The sequence below is a fragment of the Panicum virgatum genome, chromosome 2N (assembly GCF_016808335.1).
Source record: "Panicum virgatum strain AP13 chromosome 2N, P.virgatum_v5, whole genome shotgun sequence".
Classification (NCBI taxonomy): Eukaryota; Viridiplantae; Streptophyta; class Magnoliopsida; order Poales; family Poaceae; genus Panicum; species Panicum virgatum.
Genome location: NC_053146.1, coordinates 24,016,663 through 24,042,051, shown reverse-complemented (window position 1 = coordinate 24,042,051; position 25,389 = coordinate 24,016,663). Strand labels below are relative to the sequence as shown.

General features: G+C 46.4%; 1 pseudogene; it reads left to right on the top strand.

The window, feature by feature from the left end:
• The first annotated feature begins 11,413 nt into the window (after positions 1–11,413).
• LOC120662496 lies at positions 11,414–13,527 on the top strand (annotated as a pseudogene).
• Positions 13,528–25,389: the final 11,862 nt, after the last annotated feature.

Below are 25,389 nucleotides of genomic sequence, written 5' to 3'. Positions count from 1 at the left end.
ACACGAGGCAAGAGTATCACACACCATCGCTCCAACAATTTCGAGACATCCATCTGGCTGTAAGTATACTCTGGTAAGCAAAGGTATGGTTCACCAATCCCTTACTCATATTTATCTTCATAGAACTTGATCATGCAAATTCTTGCTTCCTTTGTTTGCTTTCGTTTGCTCTGGTTTGAGAGTATTTTCGAGATAGTCCCATAGGCTTTTTATATTAAGCATGGTGCTTAGGTTAAATAGCCTTCTTTAATCAAATTTGGCATGGTGTCAAAATTTTGGTTAATGAACTTTGGAGTAATACTACCATAAACTTTGGATGCATATCTTTTTGGACAAACCCCTGCAAGAAACTTTTCAAATTTGTTGGGTAAAATCCTCAAGTTCATGCTGGAGATAAGGCAAGACTCAGAAGTGCTTCAAATAATAAAATTTGCACAACACGCAAAGGAGGCATAAGTCGCGTTTCAAAAGTGCACTTTGTGCACTCTACCAAATGCCCCTATGCTTTGTTCTTGCAGTTTGATCTCGGCCTTGTTTGAATTTTGCTTAAATGATACAAAATTTGGGGAACAAACTCTTTGTCAAAATAAAAGAGTCTCTCTCTCAAAAATAAAAAAATAAAATAAATGATGGCAAGCACATATGGATCCATGCTTTCAAATCTTCAAAGCCAATTTCCCTTAAAACATGGATGTGAACAACTAATCTTAGGATGGTAACAAATTTTTCATGCATTCCTAGAGTATTTGTTGTCCACTAACCCTTTGCAGGGAAGAAAATAAACAACCCACGAGCAACGTACAGTAACTCCATCATCCACACAACGCTCCTTGGTCCCATGGGAAGACAGATGCACGAGGAACCAAGCTGAACAAATGCAAAGCTTTGTTTCATGTATATGAAGCTTAACTCTTGCATTTTTTGTTCTAGGCTTGGCAAGTTCTTTCAGGTAAGTATCCTACACACCTCGTGCACCTTTTGCCTCATGTCTCCACCCTGCTTTGTTACCCATCTTGTTTAACTTGCCATGAAAAAAATATATAATAAAATAAAAAGAATAAATAAAAACATCAAAATTGATATAAAAAAGGGAATAAATAAAATAAAAATTAGTGCTCCATATAGTAATGTTCTTCGATTCAATAAAGTTTAGACTCCCCGGTCTTAAAACCGGTAGAGTCCCTTCTTGTTTCGACTTTTGTTTTCTTTGAATAAAGATAGGTACAAGAATAAATATGGGGGAGATCTCTCAAAATCACCAATTTCAAATTCGTTGAAGATCTCTCCCCCCAAACATGTTGCACATCATCGACGATTCAGCATGTTAAAGAACTGGACAGATGGAACTTAGAGAAGGATGGCCAAAACTCTGGTTCAACTAGACCACCTCCGAGTTCCCTCAGCTCCCTCTTCTTCCTCTACAGGCGACGGTATGTGCAACACATTCCTCACGAACTCCCTCAAACTCCCTAAGTTCTTGAGTTTAAATGAATTTCATTGTTGATCACAAAAACTAAACTCAAAGAACCTTGCCAACCCACCTCATGCACTCCATGCGCTTTCATGAATAAACTTGCATACTCTTTATTCCTCGCATTCTTTCTAGTTCCTGTGAACATATATATTCATAGGGACCCCATGCTATCTAAGTGATTGACTAATGTGATATGATTGGACGAACAGAACCATGCTCTTCCTTGCAAAGTACTTGGAATTTCCTTTCAAGAAAAAAAATCATCAATAGCTTGTCTCCTCAAATTAATGAAAATTCCTACCAAAGCCAAAGTTAGATTTTCATGCTCAAACCTTCATATGCAGTTTGACTTTGCTTTGAGTTTTGTCAAATTCTTTGACTCTTGATAGAGACTTGTCATACTCTCATGATCAATATCACGTACATGTCCATTCACATGCTATACTTTTACATTGGAAGATAGCAAACACTGTCATCCACCCATAAAATAAAACTCCATGACATACCATGACTCTTTCTCTCTAAAGTGACCGTCGAGGATGTGGACTATGAAAAAAATGATGAAATAAAAGATGCATACCCAAAGAAGGTATGCCACATGCCCAAAAAGCATGTCAAAAAAAAGAGAAAAAAGATGCATACCCAAAGAAGGTATGCCACATGCCCACAAGGCATGTCTAAAGAAAAAAAAAGAGAAAGATAGTCCACATCCAAGAAAAATAAAGAAGAGAGATGGATCATGCAAAGGAGTTCATCCACCCTCTATCAAAAAAAATCCATACACTTGCACATCTTGATCAGATTGTATGACTCGTTTCTGCTTGAATCTAGTCTTTGACTTAGCAACATAAGCAAAGCAGACATGCCTCTTTTACTCCTACCCTGAGCTCCACATAAGCCTGATTAGATGATAGAAGAAAAGAAGGCAGCAACTTTGCCTTGGTGAGGATAAAATACAAAGAGTGATTCAAGAGAATAATTTGAGGAGCAAGACTATTCTTTTGTTTCAAATTTTTTAAAAACCCAAGTTTCTAAGCAAGAAGAGCTAGGAACCCGAAGTCTTTATTGTTCCATTCTTCAATTACCCAAGAAAGCATGGTAACTACTCAAAAAGTTTCACAAGAATTGGAAGAAACTTGGAATAACTTGTATGCAGGTTATATCAAGGGAGATGCATCCAACTTAGTCGTTCAATCTTTACTCGAGGACGAGCAAAGGGCTAAGTGTGGGGGTGTTGTTGACGGCTGTTAAGTCCAAAATATATGCCGTCAACTCCTGCATAAAGACATGAAAAATGAACATCGACAGTAGTGGTAGGAGTTATTACTAATGAATTCCACGAGCTTTGGTGAATTATGATCTACAGCCACCCACTGGTGAAATATGATGAAAACACAAGTGAACATAGAGAAAAACACACAGAAGATCCCCTCTCATATTTCACCTTCAAAATGGGTCCATTTGATAGAGAAAACTGACGAACAAAGCCCCGGCACCGACATACACAAGTTGGGGGCCCACCTGGCAGTGTCCAGAACGAAAGGCGGTGCGAGAGGTGGCGCCCGGGGGTCGGCCGAACCACAGGGTCGGCCGAACCCTTTCTGGCGCCAACCGGCCTCATCTTTGGCGGGAAACTTGATCCTATCCACTCCAAGGTGGTGCGCTATGTTTCCATATTTATTGGGGGCGGGAACCAACCTATTAGCACTATATAACGGGCCTCCCTCACCCCCTCTCACACACACCACCAAGGGACCTCTTCCTCCTTCACTTAAAGATGTAATGCTCCAATGCTAAGGCGAGGCCCGGCCTAGGCTAGTACTTAGAGTAGGAGGAGAGTGAGGAGTTGTTCGGGGAAGCGCTGGGCCTGTCGGCGGTCTTCTCCGGTCTTATACCTCTATGGATGCTGGCTTCCTCTGGTATGAGTAAGTTAGTATTTATGATTCTTGTATTGCATAGCACTTTTGTTTGAGTGAGATCAGTTCTCTTACTCGCGGGTTCGTCGCTTCGTATTTATACGGAGTGCTGTAGTTTGCTACGGGTTAACAGACGTAGTTAGACTGCAGTAGTAATCAGTAGCGCTGATGTGGTGTCTGGGCTAAGGGTTACCTTCATTTGCCTTATATCCCACGGTCTGTGAGGTAGGCCGCAGGTGGTGACAGCCCTGTCGGTCCTTCATAGTCCTTCACGTTCGGATATAGTGTAGAGCTGTTGGCCGGAGTCTCCTGACCATTTTAGGAGTATTCCATCCTCACCACATATCCTGGTGTGTCCTTGGACTGACTAAGTTAGGAGTTAGAGCACACACATTCCTTGTGGATACGATACCCTTGAATACTCATGGGTGAAAACTACGACAATATCCATGCGCTTGCGGATTTATTTCGCATCATTAAAATACCCAATAGCAATCCAGAATATCTTCGGCCATCCTTCGCAGATAAGCTTCAAATTGTGGCCCTGCAACGAACGAGGCCTGCCATCAGTCCTCTTCGGACAAAGTGTCGTCTCGGAAGCGATACGAGAAGTGCCCAGCATCGCGAATTTCGTCAACGGGCTCTGGCTTGGGTTCAAGAAGCCCTGCCGCTGGCGCGTAAGGATGAAAATATGTTTAATTTCGCGTCGAAGTGAACGATCATCAAGAGTCTTCACTTGCTTCTCCTTGTCACGGGAAAACTCGTCCCAAAAACATTTGGCCTTCGCATTACCCATTTCGTAATTACGTTCCCTACGTTCCCACCAATCTTCGATGGTACCCCACGGGTGCTCAAACGAATACTTCGCCCATAAACCCCGATTCATCCATAATGGCAGGGTACCTTCGGTAATGATGACTCTCAAATTCTTCACCCCTCAGCATTTACATCTTCGTTGTCGTTGTCATGAGGACCACCGAGGCCGGCTTCGCCGTTGGCAGGAGCTTCCCCTTTGCCTGTTGCCGAGCCCTGGAGATTCCCAGCATTCGCAGGGCCAAGGAAGGCGCGCGCATAGGCCTCAGCATTGGCTTGAAGCTGCAAAACGAAGGAAGTCAGCATTTCAGCTGGACAAAAGCATTGCACAACCAAAAACTACTACATACCTGAAATTTCAGTCGCTCAGCTTCGGTCCGGATGAGGATTCGCCCGCTTGTCTTTGAAAAAGGTCGCCGTGAAGTTCCTGGTGATATTTTTCGGCAGCAGGGGCAAGGCGTTGGGGCGGATCTCCTCAGGCGGAGGCCACTCAAATGTCGCATCGCACATCGACCGAAGCTGTGCCTTCGTGAACGCGGCATTAGCACCACCACCGGCAGGAAGGAGCCTGCAGATGGCGGCGCTAAGGGAGCGCACAGCCACCGCAGCGCTGAGGTCACCCATCGCCCGACTGCCAGAGTTTGCCATGGCGACGCACGCTCGAAGCCACTGAAATAGTTCGGAGATGGTGGGGGCGTTCGGCGAGAGATCGGGGGCTACCAAGCCAAGTTTTTCTAGCAGCTCATCGACCTCGGTTTGAAGGGGTTCGGCGCCAGCACGAATGGCTTCGCGATATGCGTTGATGGTCGGACACACCGCCTGATGCTTACATTTGGTCTCCTCTAGTTCCTTCTTCTTCGCATCCACTTGGCGGCGAGCTTCGACCGTCTCCTCCTTCGCGGCCTCAGCTTCCTGGCGAGTGGTGTTGACGCTCCTTAGAGCGTCAATTTACGTACCGCAAGCGCACGGATCATGTAGCTTTTCCCTTAGAGTATTCCCCCAAGGTTTATCAATCCACAGAACAAGTGTATTACTATACTTAACTAAGCACTAATGATATTGGTAAAAGATCTATATTGAGTGATTGAGTGTGAAATAGATCTAATCTAACCAATCTAATCCAATCTAGACTAGTTAGTAATGATAGGTGTGTGCACAAGATATGAAGAGCATTTGTCCATAGGGTCTAGGATCACTAGAGATGTAATCGCCAAGCAACGAAGAACGGATCTAATCTACCAAAGGTGTGTTCCAAGATCAAAACCTTTCCCTCCCGCATACTGTCACTACACGAGGATAATCGGTAACGAATCAACAAGAACACGATAGTTGATGTAATCTAAGTAAACCATGCAAGAGCAAAGCAAACCCAAAGCCAAGTTGCGAACTATTAGGCATCAAAGCATCATCAATAAGAATTGTGATAGATCAATCTCATAAAGGATTCGGCAATTACAACTCAAGATCTTCTTACAACCCCATGAACAAACGAGGACTTTACCCCATGAAGCTAAGCGAAGCGTAGTCGATCATGGTGACGAAATCTCCGACAAGGGATGGATCCCTTGCTGTCCTCCAACTTGCAGCGGCGCCGAGGGACGATGAGGCCTCCGGTGTCGCCTTTCTCTTGTGTCTAACTCCAATGGATCTCTGAAACTCATCTCTAGATGCTCTCTTCCGAATCTCTCTGCGATCTTTCGATTCTCCGCCCCCCATTCTCTTTGACGGCGGCTTCGGGGTATATATAGGCGGTTTTGGTCGGTGGTTTTGGTAAAATACAGATTAGGGTTGACGCATACTTCGCGCTGAAGAAAATTGAGGCCAATTGGGCCCCGGAATGGGCTAGGCCGGCCGGCCTGGGCCCTTTCTGGCCCCTTTCGGTCCCATCTTTCGCGTGCCGACTCTTCTCCTTATTCCTCATCTTAGCCCAGTTGTGACCATACGTCAAAACATCTCCAAAATTGTCCAATTTCCTGCCAAAACACAACATGCTCCAAAATCCAGGACAAAATCGAAAACGGTCAAATTCGGGTGCCAAGTGGTGGGTTAGTACATGAATCATCCCGAAGACATTACCAAAACCTCTCCTAATTGTATAATAAAATGGGTACTTAAGGAGCGCCAACAAGTGGCCTTTAGCGCAGTCTCCATTTCGGCCTGCGAGGTGGAGAGCGCGGCCTCCAGAGCAGTCTTCTCCCGTTCAAGTTGAGCTACCCTCTACTCCAAACGTGCGATCTGCGAGGGCTCGCCGCGCTCCACGCTCATCTGCCAAAGGGCGCATCATGCCGCCACGTAAGACTTCAGAGCGAGGTCCTCCACGCAGCAAAGCGCGTGGCCAGCTCCGGTAACCATCAACCTCCGCTCCATCAGCGGGAAGCAGAAGGAGTCGCATGCTTCGGACAGAAAATGTCGTTTGTGCTCCCCGCTTTCAAAGCGGAGGCTACCGATGACCTGGCCACCGATCAGCCTTGTGTTCGACGCGCCGAGGGCTTCGGCGACCTCAGCAGGGTTGGAGGTGCTCAGCATGTAGCCTCTGCTCTCCGAGGAACTTGTGTTGCCACTGCTGGTCCCGCCGCTGGCACTTTTCCCTTTCGCCGCCGCTCCGCCCGAGGATGGGGCATGCCCCGAATCCCCCTGGTCCTCGCCCCCTCCTCCTCTTTCGAAGATGATGTTGCCGTCTTCTTCGGGGACTTCCTCGCCGCTGCAGCTGATGCAGCCATGGCATGGGGCGGCGGCTACACCTCGTCATCGCTCTCCGGCTCCGGGTCACTCAACAGCAGCGAGAAGACAGGCTTTGCACGTATAGGAGCCACGGAGATTGGAGTGGTGGTGGTCTTCTCTGCTGTGCCATTGAGCTCGCTCGACCCAACCACCCCCTTGGAGTACCCCTTGCTGCGGAGTGGGGACTCCGAGAAGAGAGCATCCACCAGGCGGGAGCGCTTTGCCAGACGTGCTTCGCCACCGCCGCTCCTTTACTTCATTTTCTCGAGGGCGCAGGTGGTCTTGCTGCCTCGCGGAGTGGCGGCCTCCTTGGAGACCTTCTTGGCCTTGCCTCCGGTTGCCCCCGCAGCCTCAGCCTTCGCTTTCTTCTTCTCATCGGCTTCGATGAGCCGAGCATTGGTGATGCACCAGGGGTCCTTGATGTCAAAAAAGGAGAACACCCAGTTGTTTTGGGTGCCGCCTAACTTGTCCTTTAGCAGCGTGGGCTCTTTGTGCGCCTTGGCCCCAAGGACCTCGTCCGCCATGGCTTCGACTGCCATAGGGTCCACAACTGCGAAGGCAGCGACCAGTTTAAAAAAGGAGTGAAGGAAAGAAAAACACCCCACCGTCCTTTTTTATTCCGAAGGACATGGAGAAGTTGGGCATCGGGAGGCCGCCCACCCGCTTCTCCTCGGCCGCCCACGAATAGATCGACCACCTTTCGCGGACGGGAATACGCTTGCATGCCACTTTATCCTCGATGATGTCACGGGTCCCGAAGACCTTCGACACCTCGCGGAGCATCGCGATGAGGGCCTCCTGCTCCGGCGTCCTCTCGTCCACCTCCACCACTAGGGCTCCCCGAGGGGGCCAATCTCCTTCACCACCAGAGGGTGGCTCTTCATCACGGCGTAGAGGGGGACTTTGTGGTAGAACCACATCGAAGTCCAGTCCCCCCATTTATTTCGGTAGGCGACCACGGGGCTCGGCACGGTGCCCTTGAAGGCGAAGGTGTACACGCCGAACTGTGGCTCTGCCTCCGAACCCTCATCGTTGTCGGCACACACGACCACAGTCTTCGGCTGGTAGTGGCTGCGGAAGACGCACGCGAAGCCCTCGGTGCTTGGTGTCAACTTGCACATCTTCGTCACCCACATGTAGAGGCTCAGCCGAAGAAATGACATCGGCGTCATTTGGGGCAGGAAGACACCGAAGAGCTTGAACACCTCCACCACGGCCCGGTCAACGGGGAAGCGAAGGCCGACGGCCTCGTCCGGATGAGGCTTCGCAGAAGTCTCACAAGACGGCAAGGCCCTCGCGAAGCCCGCTTCGAGGACGCCTCGCTTCTCCATGTCGTGGATCATCGCCTGGGTCATGTAGCTCTTCCCAAGGTGGGAAGTCGGCGGAAAGTGGGCTCGTTCCTGCGGAGCCATCTCTTCGGAGGAAGCCGTCGTGAAATCAGAAGCAAATGTTGTCGAAGCAAGACGCGGGCAATAGATGAAGTGGCAAGGCAAGAGGGTCGGCGTGGAGGGGGTTGGGGGCTGAGGAGTTGAAAGCGTAAGGTCTCAAACCCCCTCCCCCCTAGCCAACGTATATAGTGCCGGCAGCCAAACCCATCTGCCCCGAGATGCGTGCCGCTCGAAGTGCAAAGTCACTTTTGCCCCTGTGCGCGAGCGAAGGAAGTCGAAGCGCCCCGGGGACACCGTCGTCTTTTCGGCAGGAAGCATAACTGCCTAATCTATAATTCTCACTTTTTCTTTTAAATTTTTAAGCAGATTATTTAACCGAGTCCTGAAGCATAACCCCGCCCACGGAGAAGCTTGGGTATTCCCTCTATTTTTTTTGGCACTGCAGATATTCCGGACGCCCGCGTACGCTCGCCCGCCCGAAGGGTGGTGCTTGAGGCGACGTTTCACGCATCAGGCTGTCAAGCCTCCGGATCCTCCAAGGAGCACCCGCAGCCTTGAGGGGCTACTGTTGGTGGAGCCACCTTCAGGTGGCAAGCGAAGGTGCGACGCCCGTGAGTCCAGATCCCGAAGTTAGGGCGATCGTGCGAAGGTCGTGGAGCGAAGCCCGAATGGCAGGACTTGTCACAAGGCAAGACGGACGAAGATCGGACGGCGAAGGACCGCGGATGAAGGTGTACAACTGAGGAGGCCCAGCCTAAAGGGCAAGGGACGGAGGAACCCGCGGAAAGACCCACTTGCCAGTCCAGCTGTAACCCACTACCGGTATCTTTTGTATAATTTTACTTTAGTGCCCACGGTATATTCCAGAAATGTAGCCGTTAGGGGGCATTACGGAGAATTCACGCCAGCGGGTAGTTGAGCCGCCGGCTATAAATACCCATGTAACTGCTTGTGATGGGACATTAAATACAGAAGAGTTATTACTTGTGCTTTGATTTTCATGCCGCTGTCCTTGGGGCTACTCTCTGTGGAGGCTTCGCCCTTCCAAATTTGAGCTGTTGTGATTCTCCTTCGCTCCAAAAGGTATCCTACACCAACAGATCCATTAACATTGACACTGCGATTTTGTGTTTATCTGGGGATTCTATTTTAGTTGAATGCTTAAAATGGTTTGTACCTTTTCATTTACGCAATTTCTGTTAATGCTTCAACCACTTTTTTGTGTTCTGTGGCTATAGGTGATCACTGGTATCTCTTTCGCAAATAAAGAAGGTGGTCACTGGTATCATTCATTTGAGATCCTAATTTGAAAAAAAAGGTACTAGCACTGGTGCTGCCAAACTTGCTAGAAGCAAATCAAACAATGTAATCGCCTTCCTCACTTGTAGCTTCAATATGTCAAATCCATGTGAACATTGTCACTTTTTCATTGTTTTACCTAGGGATGCTATTGCAGTTGAATATATAGCGTGGGTGGCAATGTGTCTAAGCGCAGCTCCAGTGTATAGGATACTAAAAATTGCTAAGGGAGGACACGCCAGCTAGTGAACCTGTGGTCCACGTTGCTCCAATGTTGCACCACCATAGCCAATACTAAGATGGACCCCACACAGAGTAAAAGTATCTTTCTTCCCCACCTTTCCCCATCCCGTGACATTTCCTTCCCGGGAGATATGGCACCAGCTTGGAATAAAATAATCTTGGCTCCGGGTGCTCAAATTTGATCCGGGTGCTAGGAGGTGCTAGCATAGCACCCCACTCCAATGTATGGCACTCTACTTTTCTTTTTCTCTCTCTTCTTAGCACCCCTTTGGCAACCACATTGGAGCTGCCCTAAAAGCGCTTTAGCCCTGGGCAAGCCTTGGCAAACAACCTCAAACACCATACCCTGTTATCACGGATTCGATCGGATGACCCGACACTCTGAAATCTCAAGCTCCTACAGAAGAGGGGACTCCGATACAACTGGAAGCAAGTCGGTGGTGGCCAGAGTCATAAATACGTAAGATCTTGTTGAGATCTTCCTCCTCGGAGGTTCGATCGGTGTTAACATCTTCTCCTGAATCCTGATCCCGATTCCTCTCCGATGCCCTCCTCCTCGCGCCCTCCCGGGAGCCGGCGCCGGCGGTGGCGTAGGGACGCACGGCCCTGGCGGCCGCTGAGGAGAGACTGGTCGGAGCTGCCACTGGATGCGATCTCGTACATCCTCAGCAACTAAGTTGCACGGATGCGGATACGTATATCGGTATCGGAAGAATACGGATACGCGGATACGGCAATTTCTTAAAACCGCGATACGCAGATAAGTTTACTATTTAAAAAATAAAATAATAATAATGCAGCACCATAAAGTATTTCCTCCACTAATAATAATAATGGCTTCTCCAGAATGGAGCCAATTCATGTTAGTATCTAGGTATTTGATAGGGAATACCAGCAAAATTAGTAAAATAGGGCTCCACCCACCCCGTCGCACTCAACTCTCTCTCTCTCTCCCCCCTCCCTTCCCCTCTCTCCCTAGGCTTGCGGCGGCGCTCCTCCGGCCTCCCTCGCCGGCAGCGGGCGAGAAGGCGGTGGGCACGGCAGGCGGCCGTCGGATCTGGTCGACGGCGGGGGCGCGGCGGCCCTCCTCCCTCGCCGCGCTGGATCCCCCTCCCTCCTCCCTGTTCCCTCCCTCGGCGGCCATGGCAGCCGCGGCGCGGGGCGGAGGCATGGCTCATGGTGTAGTGGAGGCGCAGGACGGCACTGCTCCCTTCTCCTCCCTCGATTTGGGGCGGCGGATGGCCCTGCTCCCTCCTCCTCCCTCGATTCGGGGCGGCGGCGGCCAAATCCGCCCCTCTCTCTCCCCGGTGGGCGGCCTCGGCGGGCAACGAGCTCGGCTCGGCTCTAGTGCACCCGCACCTCCATCCTCACTTTTCCCTCCCCCTCCAGCGGCGGCGGAGCTCGAGTACGCCGATACGTATCCAAAACTGAGTTTCAAGGCCCATTATAGCCGAGTACGCCGATACGTGATGGATACATATCCCCGGCATATCCCTAGCATATCCGTATCCGATACGTATCGGATACGAGATACGTGGGCTCCTGGACGTATCGGGGTAATGGAGCTCAGCAAGCTTGGCGTCACCGAGCTCCTAGCAGGGGGCGCCGCGTGGGTGTGCCGCTCCTGGCGCCGCACCGTGCGGGAGGATCCGAGCCTGTGGCGCCACGTCGACATGCGCGACTTCTACCGCCCCGCCTACCGGAAGCATGCACGGCCCGGGGCTGTCGCGCGGGCCGCCGTCAGGTTCAGCGCCGGTCAGGGCAACGCCTTCTGGGGCATGTACGACATCGACGATGACCTCCTCCTCTTCCTCTCCGAGTAGTACATCCGATTTTCTTCATGGCTGCTCTTTTTTCTTTGTCAGTCCGGTCACTAGAATTTTTTGCCCTGGCAAACCTTAATCAGATTCCAGGGTAAAATTTCTTGTGTTATATATGTATAGCTATGAAATTAATTTATTAAACAAATAAGAACTAAATGTGTATGCCAATGTGTCACCTGTGCGCGACTCTTATTTCATTCTATAAAGACGACAATTACTGCCTTTTCAGGTATGGGCTTTAGAGTGAGATTACGAGTAAACACTACAGAAAATATGTAGTTTGCTGAGTGTCAAAGGCACTCGACAAAGCAATAAAAGCAGTCGGCAAAGAGTTTGCCAAGTCCCATAGCTCACTCGCCAAAGATTTACTCAGCAAACAGCTATTTGACATTGTCGGACACTGGGCAAAGACTTTGACGAGTGCTGAGTTTTCACTCGGCAAAAGAAAAGTAAGGCGACGGCACGAAAACGGTAATGGTGGATTTGCCGAGTCCCGCAATGAAAGGTTTGTTTAACTAGTTAAGAGTAAGTCCATCTCAGTCAAAACGAATAGAATGTGAGTAGATTAGTGTTTGTGTTCTTCATTTGTTTTTAATATTTCTATTGTTCTATATTTTTCTTTGCCACATGAATCAGCCTTTCTAATCTGCTTCGGAGGGGTAAACAGTTGCCTCTACTTTTTAAATTGTTTAATAACTGCCTCTACTTTGTTCGATCGGATGAAATAATTATTCATAGGAAAGACTATTTTGCAGGGCACCCTTACTCAAGAGCCTTCGCCTCAGCCAGTGCGGTGTCTCCAATCAAGGATTTGAAAAAGCAATAAAGAAGTTTCCTTTGCTTGAAGAACTCGAGATTGAGCTATGTCCACGTGTGCGTAATAGTTCGGTGTTTGAGCTCATTTCTAAAGCATGCCCGCAACTGAAGCACTTTGGGCATACAAAAGAAAGGTATGGGATTATGTATGGGAGATGGCCTGATGATACTGATTATGAGGAAGCCTTGGCAATTGCCAGAATGCACGAGCTCCGTTCGCTTCAGCTTTTTCGTATCGACCTTAGCAATGGAGGACTGGTAGCTATCCTTGATTGTTGCCCGCACCTAGAGTACCTCGATATACGCAATTGCCGCAATGTCAGCATGGATGACATCTTGCGAGCCAAGTGTGCCAGGATCAAGACAAAGAAGCTACGCACACACGGGGATAGTGATGAATGGGAGGAATTTGAACCTGGGAGCCCTATTAGTTACTGTTCAACTTGCTGCAGTATAGTTAATGAATCGAACGGAGACAGTGATGATTTGGAATTTTGGATATCAAAGACTTGGACAGTTTCTCTGATTCTCCTTACTATCTTAGTGGAGTCGACGAGATTGATATTGATGAGCATGATAGGATGATTGATAAGAATGTGCGCAGATATCTGTAAATGGAATGGAATAGAATGATGTGGAACTGCATGCATGTTTCCATGGAAGTGCTCACATTACTGCTGAAAATCCACTATTGTAGCTGGTACATTTCTACTTGAGCTTCTCAATGGTTTCCACTATACAATTTTGGCAGCCAGGTCAGTTTGGGGCTTTAGGCTAAGTTTTGTTCAGTCCAACTACTGGTTCCCGTAAACAGCATCATTACCTCAACTTGGTCAGCCTGTTTGAACAATCTGTCAGTTTCTGAAGGTTGCGCAAGTAACGACTGGAGGATCATGGTGTTATCATCGACAACAAACTCTCTAGTGACTAGACAGGAAATTCTTTTTCGGAAATTCTTTTTTGATTGTTATACAGCTCCGTTATCAGATTAGTCTTCTTTCTCTTAGTTTGGCGAACCGGTCATTTTCTTCTCAAGAAACAGCGGCGCCGGTGCGTGCAGCCATGAAGCAACGTCCACTAGTGGAGAACGGGCTTTTTTGCCCCGGATCTCAATCCTTTTTAGTCCCGATTTTCGAACCGGGATAGACAGTCAGGGACTAAAGAGTATGTGCAAGTTAAAAAAATATTTTGTGCAATCCAGGACTTAAATTCGAGATGTCTCACCTCACGTGTAGCTTTCTTAAACACCCTATCTACACAGCGTATGTGACTTTGAATGGTATGCCTTCCTTTTAAACTAACCTGTGAAGGACCCTTCCATTGCTAGAAAACCTAGCATTAGTACCGGTCAGCAGCACCCTTTTTTACCGAACTGAAAGGATCTTGATCACACGATATCGTAGCCTAGAGGGGGGGGGTGAATAGGTGTTTCTTCAAAATTCAGCGCTTAACCCTGCTGTCAGCTGCATGGACCGGTCAGACCAGACCAGTCAGGCCGGTCTGAACAGTCAGGTAGGCCAACAGCAGGGATAAAGTCCCCTCTCGAGCTTGAATCTATATGAAACTTGGAGTGTAGCTTTTGCAGAGTATTTCTATCAATATAATTAGCTTCCTACACACAAGTAGAACACAACCAAGTAGATCGAGCAGAAGCACAATTCAAACTCGAAGACTATAAATGCAAGGTAAGTAAAACAAACTGAAATGAAGATGATGCAAAGGAGACACGGTGAGTTGTTTTACCGAAGTTCGGATTCACCTCGTGCACCCACGTGTGAATCCTACTCTCCGTTGAGGAAGGTTATGGTGACCCCATGGTCAAGCTATCTCCTCTCTCCACTATATAACCATGCGCCCTCATGGCACACGATCGCTACTGTGACCAACTTGTCGCTGCTCACCACAACCTTGGGAGATAGCTGGCAACGCCTAGCCGTTTAGGAGCCGATGCTCCAAGAGTAACAAATGCTTCAATCGAGTTGGCCGACGCAACCTCAAGTGCTCAAAAGCTAGGGCTCAAACTCTCTTACTCAAATGACTCTCAAGGATTGGATTCACTCAACCCAACTCAAGGATTCAATTTGAATCAAGCAACTCTCATAAAGAGAGGTTGGGGGGGACTCTCCAAGTGCTCACAAAGCTCTCTAATGTGTTCTGAGTGTAATGGCATCAACACCCACGAATGGGTGAAGTCATGGGGTATAAATACCCCTCTCTCAAAATTAGTCGTTGCCCCTATCAGTGTTAGACAGGTCAGATCGGTCCCCTAGACCGATCTGACCGGTCGGTTTAAAATTATAGCCGTTGGAGGCTCTGACTGCTCAAACCGGTCAGACCGGTCCCTCACTGACTTTTGCAATATTAGCTCTCTCTTAGGCTATTCTCTCTAGGGACTTGCTATGAGCACTTTTGGTGTTGTCTAAACCCACTGATGTTGCATCCCTCTTGATACTACGGCATACATATACTCAAGTGCATAAATAAAATATACAATTACCACAATCACCACTTGAGCTTCGCATTATGATCATGCTGTCCTTTCTTCGATCAATACCGTGAGGGCATCAACATCTTCATTCTTTGAGCATACCCGCTTTGAGCTAGTGACTTTGAATCTTCAATTTCATAAGCATGAAATCCATCTTGATTCACAAGTCACTTTCTTCACTTGAATAATGAAACTCTTCAACATATAGAGCTCTCCATGACTCTAGGATCTCCGGCCTTTGACCCATATCGGTTTCTTTGCTCCCCCCAAGCCGTCGCTTGCGTAGCCTCTTGAAACACGCATCTCGATCCTCTACCTTTATCCTAGCCATCCATCTTGAACTCATGTTGATTTATGTCATGCATGAAATCTTCTTTATCAATTTGAATTTCCAATTCAATCTCATATGCAAGCTTTCCAATTTGAGACATCATCTTTGCATAAACTCATGTCTCATTCTCTTTTGTCTTGCTTGCTTTTTTTGTTAACAACCATTGATCACAAGTGACAAGTTCTTCCATATTTGAGACTATGCATAAGCATATCTCATCTCATTCACAAAACCTTTACTTGTCATTTTGAATCCCATTATAAATTGAAGAAGCCTTCGCAAATATTAGAGACTTTATATCAACCATGAATACCTTGCTCTATCCTTTCTTTTCTTGTTTTGCTTGTCACATATATATTATGCCAATGGGATAATCACACTTGCTTGCAACACATGAGCCATCTCATTTAATACCAATTTCACAGTTAAATTTCTGCTCATAATCTCATGCAAACAAGTTAGCCCTTTAATCGTGTTGTCAATCAATGCTCCAAAACCCACTAGTGGCCTAGATGCTTTCAATCTCCCCCTTTTTGGTGTTGATGACAACCCGATTAAAGCTTACAAAAAGATATTCAATAAAGCTTTTGAATTCTCAGATTTAGTTGGAGCTCCCCCTCAATATGTGTAAATGAGTTGAATTCATCACAAGTTGGCCTCACATGCTGAATTACACATATTGAGCACAAATGAGACTCCCCCTAAATCTCAGCATCCGTGGGGTGCAACAAGTGTGTGTGAACATCATAAAATAACCCGTGATGCAATATGACATGTAAAGCACATAAGTAAGTCAACATGCAGTGCTGCTGCCACAGACCGGTCAGACCGGTCCACACCAGCCAGCACACCACACGGTTTAGACTGGTCAGACCGGTCCCTCTAACCGGTTAGACCGGTCAGAGACAGCCAACATAGCCCAAAGCTGAAACAAAAGCACCACATCATATAAAAATTTCACACTACCACAAATGTCTCTTATGTATTTAAAACATGATAAATACACTCAGTAGCACACAATACACATGTTCTCAAGTCCACAAGTCCTTAACTTAAAAGAGATGAATGTGTTTTTACAAGATGAGACAAGAATGACACAAACACATCCATACACCTCATTTCTTCTCTCCCAAACCATAATATCCATATATCCAGTGATAACCATACATGATAAGATCTAGATACAAGATGATCACACAACACATCACATCTACTCTCAACACAGCACACATACATAATGTCTCTAAGCTTTAATCTCATCTTCTCTCCCTTTGTCATCCATCAACAAAAAGCGCACAAGAGGAGAAGAGTGTGCTGCTGTCAGAACTCACTGTCCACCCGAAGAGAAGCCACCAGAACTACCCGGATAAGCAAAGATGGAATCACTCCAGCTGGCCATGATCGCCTCAACAGAGTCAGGAGCTGGAGAAGGTGAAAGTGTTGTCCCTGCATATCCCGTATCCGGTGAAGACAAAGTCCCTCCAACCCCAAAGTGAAGTGGAGGTGCAGAAGCTATATGAAGTGTCGCCGACGATCCTGGAACTGTCGATGAGCTGACAAGAGTCCCAAACTGAGCTCCTGCACTGAACGGTGGAATCTGCCCCATAAAACTGGAAGTGAACGGTGGGGGTCCTGAGTACGGTTCTGCAAACTGAGATCCCACAAATTGTCCTACAAACATATATGGGCCTGTAGCAAAAAGCTATGGACCTGGACGGTACTGTGGTGCAAAGTGTGGTGGAGGTCCGTGAGGAAACTGGTGAGCTAAAGAAGATCCACCTGGCTGACTCTGCTGCTCAAAGAACATCCTCTCGCCCAGGTGGTCATACTGCCCAAAGTCCACGACCTGGAAGCTCTCAATCATCTGCTCAACTGAAGGAATCACATCTACCTCGGGCTCTGGAGAGATAGGTGAGAGCGGTGGCTGGAGCTGCATAGCAGTGTGCATCCTCTTCTAGTTATCCCTCAATTTCTTGTTATTCTTCCTCTCCCCCTCCTGATTAACCAAAATGTCTCTCTGGTTCTTTATCATGATAGCAAAGGTCCGAAACATACATCTAAAGGAAGAAGAAGATTTGCGAGGAGGGGATGCATCTCTCCCCTCGTGAGGCACATAGCCTCCGTCTGGGTCCTGCTGCTGAGGCACACCCTCAGCGGTATGCTGTGCATCTGTACCCTGGTCATCCTATGGACCCTGATCCTCCTGATTCTCCTCCTGAACCTCATCATATCTGCCATCGGATGGAACTCTCACATGCTTAGGATGCTTAATCCTAAGCGGCTCATGTTTCACATCCATCCCGAAGTTCCTCCTAGTGACCTTCAGTATCACTCTCATAATATATGGTGCATACCCACATGTCTTCAAGGGAGTCTCTGATATGTCCTTGATCTCCTCCCAAATGAAGTCACTGACACTGAAGTCACTGCCCCTCGGATCTGGCTGCATTCGGCTCATCAGATTCTTGGCATGCGCTAATATGTCGCTAGGATTCCCATCTCGGGGTGTAAGTGTCTTCCTGAACAGCTTGTTCAGGACAGAGTAGTAGGTGTACAACCCCGTGACCTTGCCTGCTGTGACACCTCAGGTGTCAGTACACTTAAATACAGATCACTATACCCCATTTAAACTTAAAAGAAAAATGTGGGAAATTAAGTCAATGAGGAGAGGTCAAATAAAAGTCAAAGTATATAAAAGAAATTAAAGGAGAAAGAAAAAGGAATGAAAAGCTACTCAAATTTCAATTCAAAAATGTGCACAAAATTTTAGTTGGCTCATGAGAGGTACTTCAATTGACATGTGCTCAATTGAACTTCAGCCAAAAACCAACCAAAAACTGAGTAAACCAAAGCCTTTTTGTGCAAGTTTGAAAATTTACCAATAGTTCAAAATGTGAGTTTCAAATGAAAATTTTCATAACACAAAAGTTGTAGATCTTAAAAAGTTATGAAAAATTGGTATTCAACACTTTTTCAATTGATCCATCTAAGAAGGAGATATTTTTAGTTTACCGAGAGGTCCCTGAATTTTCAGAAATCACAAAAAGGCCATCACCTCCATCTCTCTCCTCTCGGCTGCTCTGTTTCGCCCGCCGCCCGCCGTACGCCGCTGGTGGACCTCGTCCACGGCACGTCCGCGGCCAAGTGGACCCAGGGAAGCCCTCCAGCGCCACCTAGCCTGCCCCTTGGCACCTCCCCACGCTAACACGCGTCCTTGAGGCCCTCCCGAGTCGCCGTGGACCCAATCAACCTCCCCCAGATGCCACTCCCCTCGCCCAATTGCTCTCCGGCCTATAAGTAGCCCCAGAGCCCCGCCGTCGCGCGACTTCCCCTTCTTCTCCCTCCTTCCACCGTCCGCCATGGCCGACGAGATCTAGCTCGCGTGGACCGGCCACCACAGCCCCGCATTGCTCCATCCATCCACCCCAGCAGCTTCGCCACCCTCTAGTTAAGCTCAACGCGCGCGGAATCGTGCCCAAACGCATCCCCGTCGCCGTTCCCCTTCCGCGCCGCCGCCGGCGAGCTCGGGCTCGCCGTGGACCGGCCAACCCAGAGGGAGACCGTGCACGAGAGCTACCCCAGGAGCTTCCTCATGCTCTCGCGGTGCTCGTGCGTGCGACGTTCCTCTACCCCGAGCCCTCCTTCGCCTACAATGCCGGCGGCCCGAACTTCACCTCCTCCATTGACGCCGACGAGCTTGTTTCGGTCACCGTGCACTCGAACGCCGACCTGGGTAGGTGTTCCTCGACCTCCTCTCTCTCACGCGCCTCCCCGTTGCAGCCTTGGTAAGCCCTGCCTAGCAGAACACCACCGGCAAGATGCAACGGCGGAGAAAGCCGGCGAAGGACCCGGTTGTAATTTATTTATTTTTGCTCAAGGGTGTGTTTGCAAGATTTCCAGTGTTTGTCTGTGAACTTCTAAAATGCTAAACAAATCACAGAAAAATCGTAAAAATGCAAACTCAACTGATCTGGAATCCTTGTAACAGGATCTACAAGTTTTGTAACAGTTAAATCTGCAGAAATTCTACCAAATTTAATCTAGAAAAAAGAATACGAAAATCAACCCATGCATGTTCAGGAAGTTCCACTCAACAAACGACCTTGATTTTTGAATATGTTGTCACTGATGGAATATTAAGCTCACAGTAAAAAGATGGCCCCCAACCAAACCAGTTATCATGTTGGAACAATCAAGATTCTCTAATCTATTGTTGAATTTCAAGATTTAATACTGGAAAACATATACCTAAACTTTCTCTGGAATTTCTACTGCATGCATGTGTAACTGAAACCTTGTTTATCCGAAAATTTCAGATTTATTAGAGTTCATTTGCTATATACCATGTGTAATGCTTGTTTAATAAACTTAATTCATCATATATAGTTTTTATGCTCAGAAAAATCTATATTTATTTCTAAAGTCTCACTTTAGTTCTGTGATCCTGCCTGAAAATTTTGAGCTACAGTTATTGAGTTTTGCTTTAGTTAAAAATCATGCTTCGCATCTCATGGTTAGATTTACCATTTTTGTTCTCAGTAAACTAGGCCGTATCTGATCAAGATTTTGGGACATGTTATTAGTTAGAGTTTATGCTCACTATAATAAAAAGTTCACATGCAGTACTGATCAAATGAACTTTGAAAATTTTATGCTAACTCATGATAAGTTAACTGCATAACTAATTTATCTTGATTATATAAAGCTTGATAATTTTTGTGGAATATGTTTAGCTTATGACTAGGATCTGGTAAAAATTTGAGGATCATATCCCTAGTATAACTCTCTGTAGAATTAATCTTAGTTATTGTCTTGCTAAATTTGTTCATTTTGTCACCTCTGCTGTATAAGTGAATAAAATTTGGAAAAATTACATTACTGAGTCGATGCTTTATAGATGCTCCCGTAAAATTTGTAGCACCAGAACCCATGTCAAACGTTCTGTCCAAAAAGGTGAAGTAACTAGAGTAATCTACTTACATGTTTTGTTATGGTTAATTGCTTTATGGTTAGATGCTGAAATTTATGCCATATATGCTAGAGTATCTAATCTGTGTTACTTTAATTTTTTTCTTCACTAGCTCATGAGTAGATTGTTGTTATGAAATAGTAAAAGCATGCTATGTCTAAATGATAACAATGAAAACCAAACCCACACACTCATTCATGAAGAAACATAGTTGTGTTTACTACTCCATAAATGACTGCCCATGAAATTAAATATTGAGATCATCACTGAATTAACTTTTGTTGAACTACAACTTTATCGTGAAGGAAAGAAATCGTTATCCATGAGTAACTCATAATCTTGCATTGCATATAGAAACGGTTAATCTTGCTGACGGAGAATACGAGCTGGTGCCCGTGGACTCTCGTGTTGATCAGGAAGTTAATTTGAACTGTACTAGCGTAGCTCAAGACCTGGGCCAAGCCCCAGAGGTTTTTCTGCCTGACAGTGCCCAAGAAGGCAAGCCCCGGTGCATAATCCCACAATTTTCCGAGTTATTATTCATCTAGCTTTTTATAATGTGTTGTAATAATCTTATTCCTGCATTTAAGTTTTCTAGGCGTTGATCGAAAACCATAGATGCATGATCCCTATGTACCTATGTTTGATACCCGGATCTTTTTATTGACTAGTCGCCATGCTAATTAGGTATGGTAGAAGTCGAGGGGTTTCCTGCCTCTCGCGAGCAAATAGGAATTTTACAGACTTTAATTCCTGTTGAAATATAAGGACAACGGGCGGGGTTGTGTAGTTGTGATACCCCGCTGGTGTAGTCAAAAATGGTTAAGGTCGCGGTGTGTGGCTCATTTCGTTAAGCGTTTGAAAGTACTAGCCACATGCCGAGAAAAATGGTAATCGGTAAGCTTAAGTACCTGATTGGACCGGCGAGTGGAACGACCATTCACCCTCTTGGTAGAAGTAGGTTTTATTTTTGTCCGGACGTACGGGTGCAGAGTGGTCGGACTCTGTAGTCGGGGAGGGTGACCCGGATCCACGGACTGGGCGAAAGCGGCATCGATCCCCATGCGTGTGTGTTAGGTTCCCCTGGCCAGGTTGAAATTCGATTCAGAATCGTCCGCCTCTCACGGCATGAGATTGCTTAATGTTTTCGGTCACACAGAGTAACAAGTGGAACATGATGATGATAATACTGCTGGTTGATTAAATGGTTGCTCTACCATGTTTGTGTAGAGTTAGATGCAAACTTAGAACGGTTAATCTAACTAGAAGATGGCTAGATAAAATCTGCAAATAAGGACCAACTCTTAGTGCCATGTTTTTGGCAAACAAACCCCACCAACCAAAAAGCCTTGCATGTCTAGTTATCGGACTATGTTATATCCGGTGACGGGTCAGTCTTGCTGAGTATTAGTATACTCAACCTTGCTTGTGGCACTGTTTTTCAGGTACTAACTTCGAAGATCTGTTTGTAAGTCTTACTTGGCCGTGTACCTTGCCTCCGGGCTGGTCTGTTGAGTGGGATGGCCCTTCAGCTGGTGCTGACCACCCTCCCGCTGAGTGACGTGTTTCGTATGGGCTTTATCGATACATCACTTCCTTTCGTTAGATGTTTTATTGCTTCCGCTGAGACTATGACACTTGAATAATTTGTGTAGTTTGGAACTCTGTAGTACTTCGCTACTCTGAATATGGTTTGTAATAAATTTCCTTTCTGCTGTAAACTCTGAGTTGTATGAGATGATCTGTGTTGTAATCTCTGGGCTCACCTTCGTGTGAGTGTTGTCTGCTGATCCTGAAATAGCGTGGCTTTTATCGAGGCTTCACTCGAGGAACTACCGGGGAGTGCCAAATTGGGTCAGAGATGCTTAGCAACAAAGATCAGTGCACCTGGGCCCAGTAGTTTTGGGTGGTTCCGCCACACCTGCACTACCAACCCTATCCCTCGGATACATGAATCTCACCTGATCAGCTGTCAAGGGTAGATCAAAGTGAATCTTAGGACGATCAACGTCCTGAGCATTAAGTCTCAAGTACCGACAGAAGGAAGTGTAGGAACACTGGTAGCGGTGTCCCTCTGTCATCCAGTAGATAGTCCTCTCATTGTCATTCTGTGGATCATGCCCAAAATATATTGTCACATAGAACTAGGCTATCACCTCCTTGTTCCAATCATGCTGGAACCCCATGATGTCCTTGATGTGCTTGTCCTGACACATCTGAGCCACCTCATCTCAAATTTGCCATGTGGTTCCAATCAACCCACTGAGCCTCCAAAGCAATGCCTACCTTGGCTAAGATGACTGACTGATAAAAGTCCTGCTGAAAGCGTGTATGGAATATGTAGTCAACTGTGTCCTTTGGGACATCCAAAGGACTCTGCCGCCTCAGCAAACGTGCAGCCGCTGTCATCTCGGTGTTATAGTAAATGACTAACTCAACATCAACCTGCCTAACAGGTACCTGAATAGCAGGGGTCACTAGAGGACCCTCCAAATCATCACTGTCATCATCACCATCACCACCATCATCATCTTCCTCATCCTCAACTATGTCTTTTCTCTCACTCTCATCATCACTGCCATCTCTAGGATCCCTCAGGTAAGGCTCGTCCTCCTCTGTGTTGTTACTGGACGACTCATCAACATCCATTGGCTGAGCATCTGTCCTGGCCCTTCTAGGCCTCAACTCACGCTGACTCGGACCTGCTGCAAGAGACTGTGAAGCTGACACAACTGCAGCTGCCTCGGTACCACTGCTGCTCGAGGCCCCTCCAGCTACTCATGTACCTCGATCCTCATTGAGTTTGCTTCTCTTCTCATGATTTCTCACGTATCGATTCATCATCCCAGACCAGAGATATGAAGCATTTATGCTGGGATTAGATCATGAGAAACAAACCACAAGATCTGGATAGAAAGAATTTGAAATGCACTTGAAATAGGAAATTTGAGTTTTATCAGTCACAAACCGGTCAGACCAGTCGGATGGACCGGTCAGACCGGTCCCTGACAGAATCAGCACAAGACTCGGATTTAGAAGATTGATACTAGAATGATTGCTAGATAAAGATGATGAGCAATGTAATTACCATCTAGCAACATTTAGGAACAGAGACAGACTTTAATCTGAATATTTTGGTTCTGGCCAGACCGACCGGTCTGACCGCTCGGGCGGACCGGTCAGACCGGTCGAACAGCGCCCGAACCCTAGAATTCGATTTCGAGCAATGCCGTTCATGAAACTTGTTGATCTCTTAGAGGATGGTTCCTAGGCCTAGCAGGAACTACTTGACCAAAGGAATTGAAAAGATATGCTCGGTGCTAAGCGATCGGGCAAAGGGAGCATTTGATACCTTGGGAAGAGGATGAACTCGTGAAGAACTTCAAATCCAGCCGCACAACTGGATGATTTTGCCCCTCCAAGACCCACTACATGTGAAGGAGCGATCAAATCGGACGATGAACTCAAATCTCCAAGGAAGTGGAGGATGGAGAGGGGGCGTACGGGAGAAGGAAGAGGAATGGTGCTGTCGGTGGCAAGACTGTAAAATGGTGAAGAGTTTTGACTGTTTACCCTATGGAGGAGGTAAATGAGAAGTTACCTGGTTAGACCGGTCAGACCGGTCGGGCAGACCGGTCAGACCGGTCGGCCCCTGGCAGCTGGAAAAGTGTGTTTTCTGGTGGTTCCCGAATCATCTGGAGGAACCTCGGATCATCCGGACCAAGGCCGGATCATCCGGACTTACTCAGTGTTGAAAATCATTGTTTGGCCGGATCATCTGGGGTAACCCAGGATGATCTGACCCTATACAGAAAGATTGTGCAAGAGTATTTTGTGAGTGAAAAATGTGTCTCTCAAGTATGTCATCTCAAAAGAATGTTTCTCTTAGAAGAATGGATGAGGAATAATTTTCGAGTGAGAGCTCCTTGTTACTTCCAAGGAAGATAGGATGTTTACAATATAACCAGTCTTTGGATGAGAAAAGTGATATGGATAGGGATCTATGGACTTGAGAAAATCTCACTACTTGTGACTAGCCATCAAGCAATCAATGAGAACAATAGTCACAAGTGGCTTTATACGGTCACGAAGACCAAGATCCAAATATTTCAAATTTGACACACAACCTATCATGCTAGTTGAGTTTTGGAAAATATCTATCCTTTAACACTCATAGCATGCAACAAGTCAAAGCTATCACCACACTAGAGGATTTAGCACAAACCTTACACAAATTTACATATGGTTGACACTTAGTCACAATTAGGAAGATTTTAGCTAAAAACTAGATGACAAGATGACTTGAGCTTGATGCACACAAGTGCACACACTAGCATGACAATATGGCCTAGATGCTCAAAGGTAAAACATAAGTGAGTACAAAACATACCTTTGCCATTTAGCCACTTAAACTTGTGCATAAGAAATTTCAACACAACACTAACTCTCAAGAATGAGATATAGTGTTCAATATAGCACAAGTACTAATGATTATGCTTTGTCAAATCAATATTTAATCCATGAGATGAATAGACTCTGATTAATTCACATAGGATCCATAAAGAGCATAATCTATACCATGAGAGACTATAAATTCACTCAAAGAAAATGTCAGTCCCAAAGACACAAATTGTAAAGTAATCTCCCCCTAAATAAGTGCATAAGAGTTTTAAATTTCTTTTAGATGCATTTTATCCATTTTAAAGGACTAAAAGAGATTACTTTGACAATTTGGTCACAAAGCACATAAAAAAATATTTAAGTGAAATTATGCTAGATTTTCTTACTGCCTATAGTACATGACCCCATGAGATGCTTCTTGAACATATGTACTGAGAAAGAGCCTTTGTGGATAGCTTCTTTCTCCTTTCTTCTGACTATTGCAGTTTTTCTGGTTCAGACCGGTCAGACCAGTCACACCAAGCAAAACTACAGTAGGTCTCAATTTGTCCATATCTTGTACCCTTAAATGATTTACTAGATAGATTTGCTTATCCGCACTAAAACAAGACATTTCTCTACACAAGAGCCATTAAATGCATCTCACGGCATACGAGGAGTAACTCAACAGTATAAAGTCTTAGTCACCACCTAGAGTGTCACAAGAT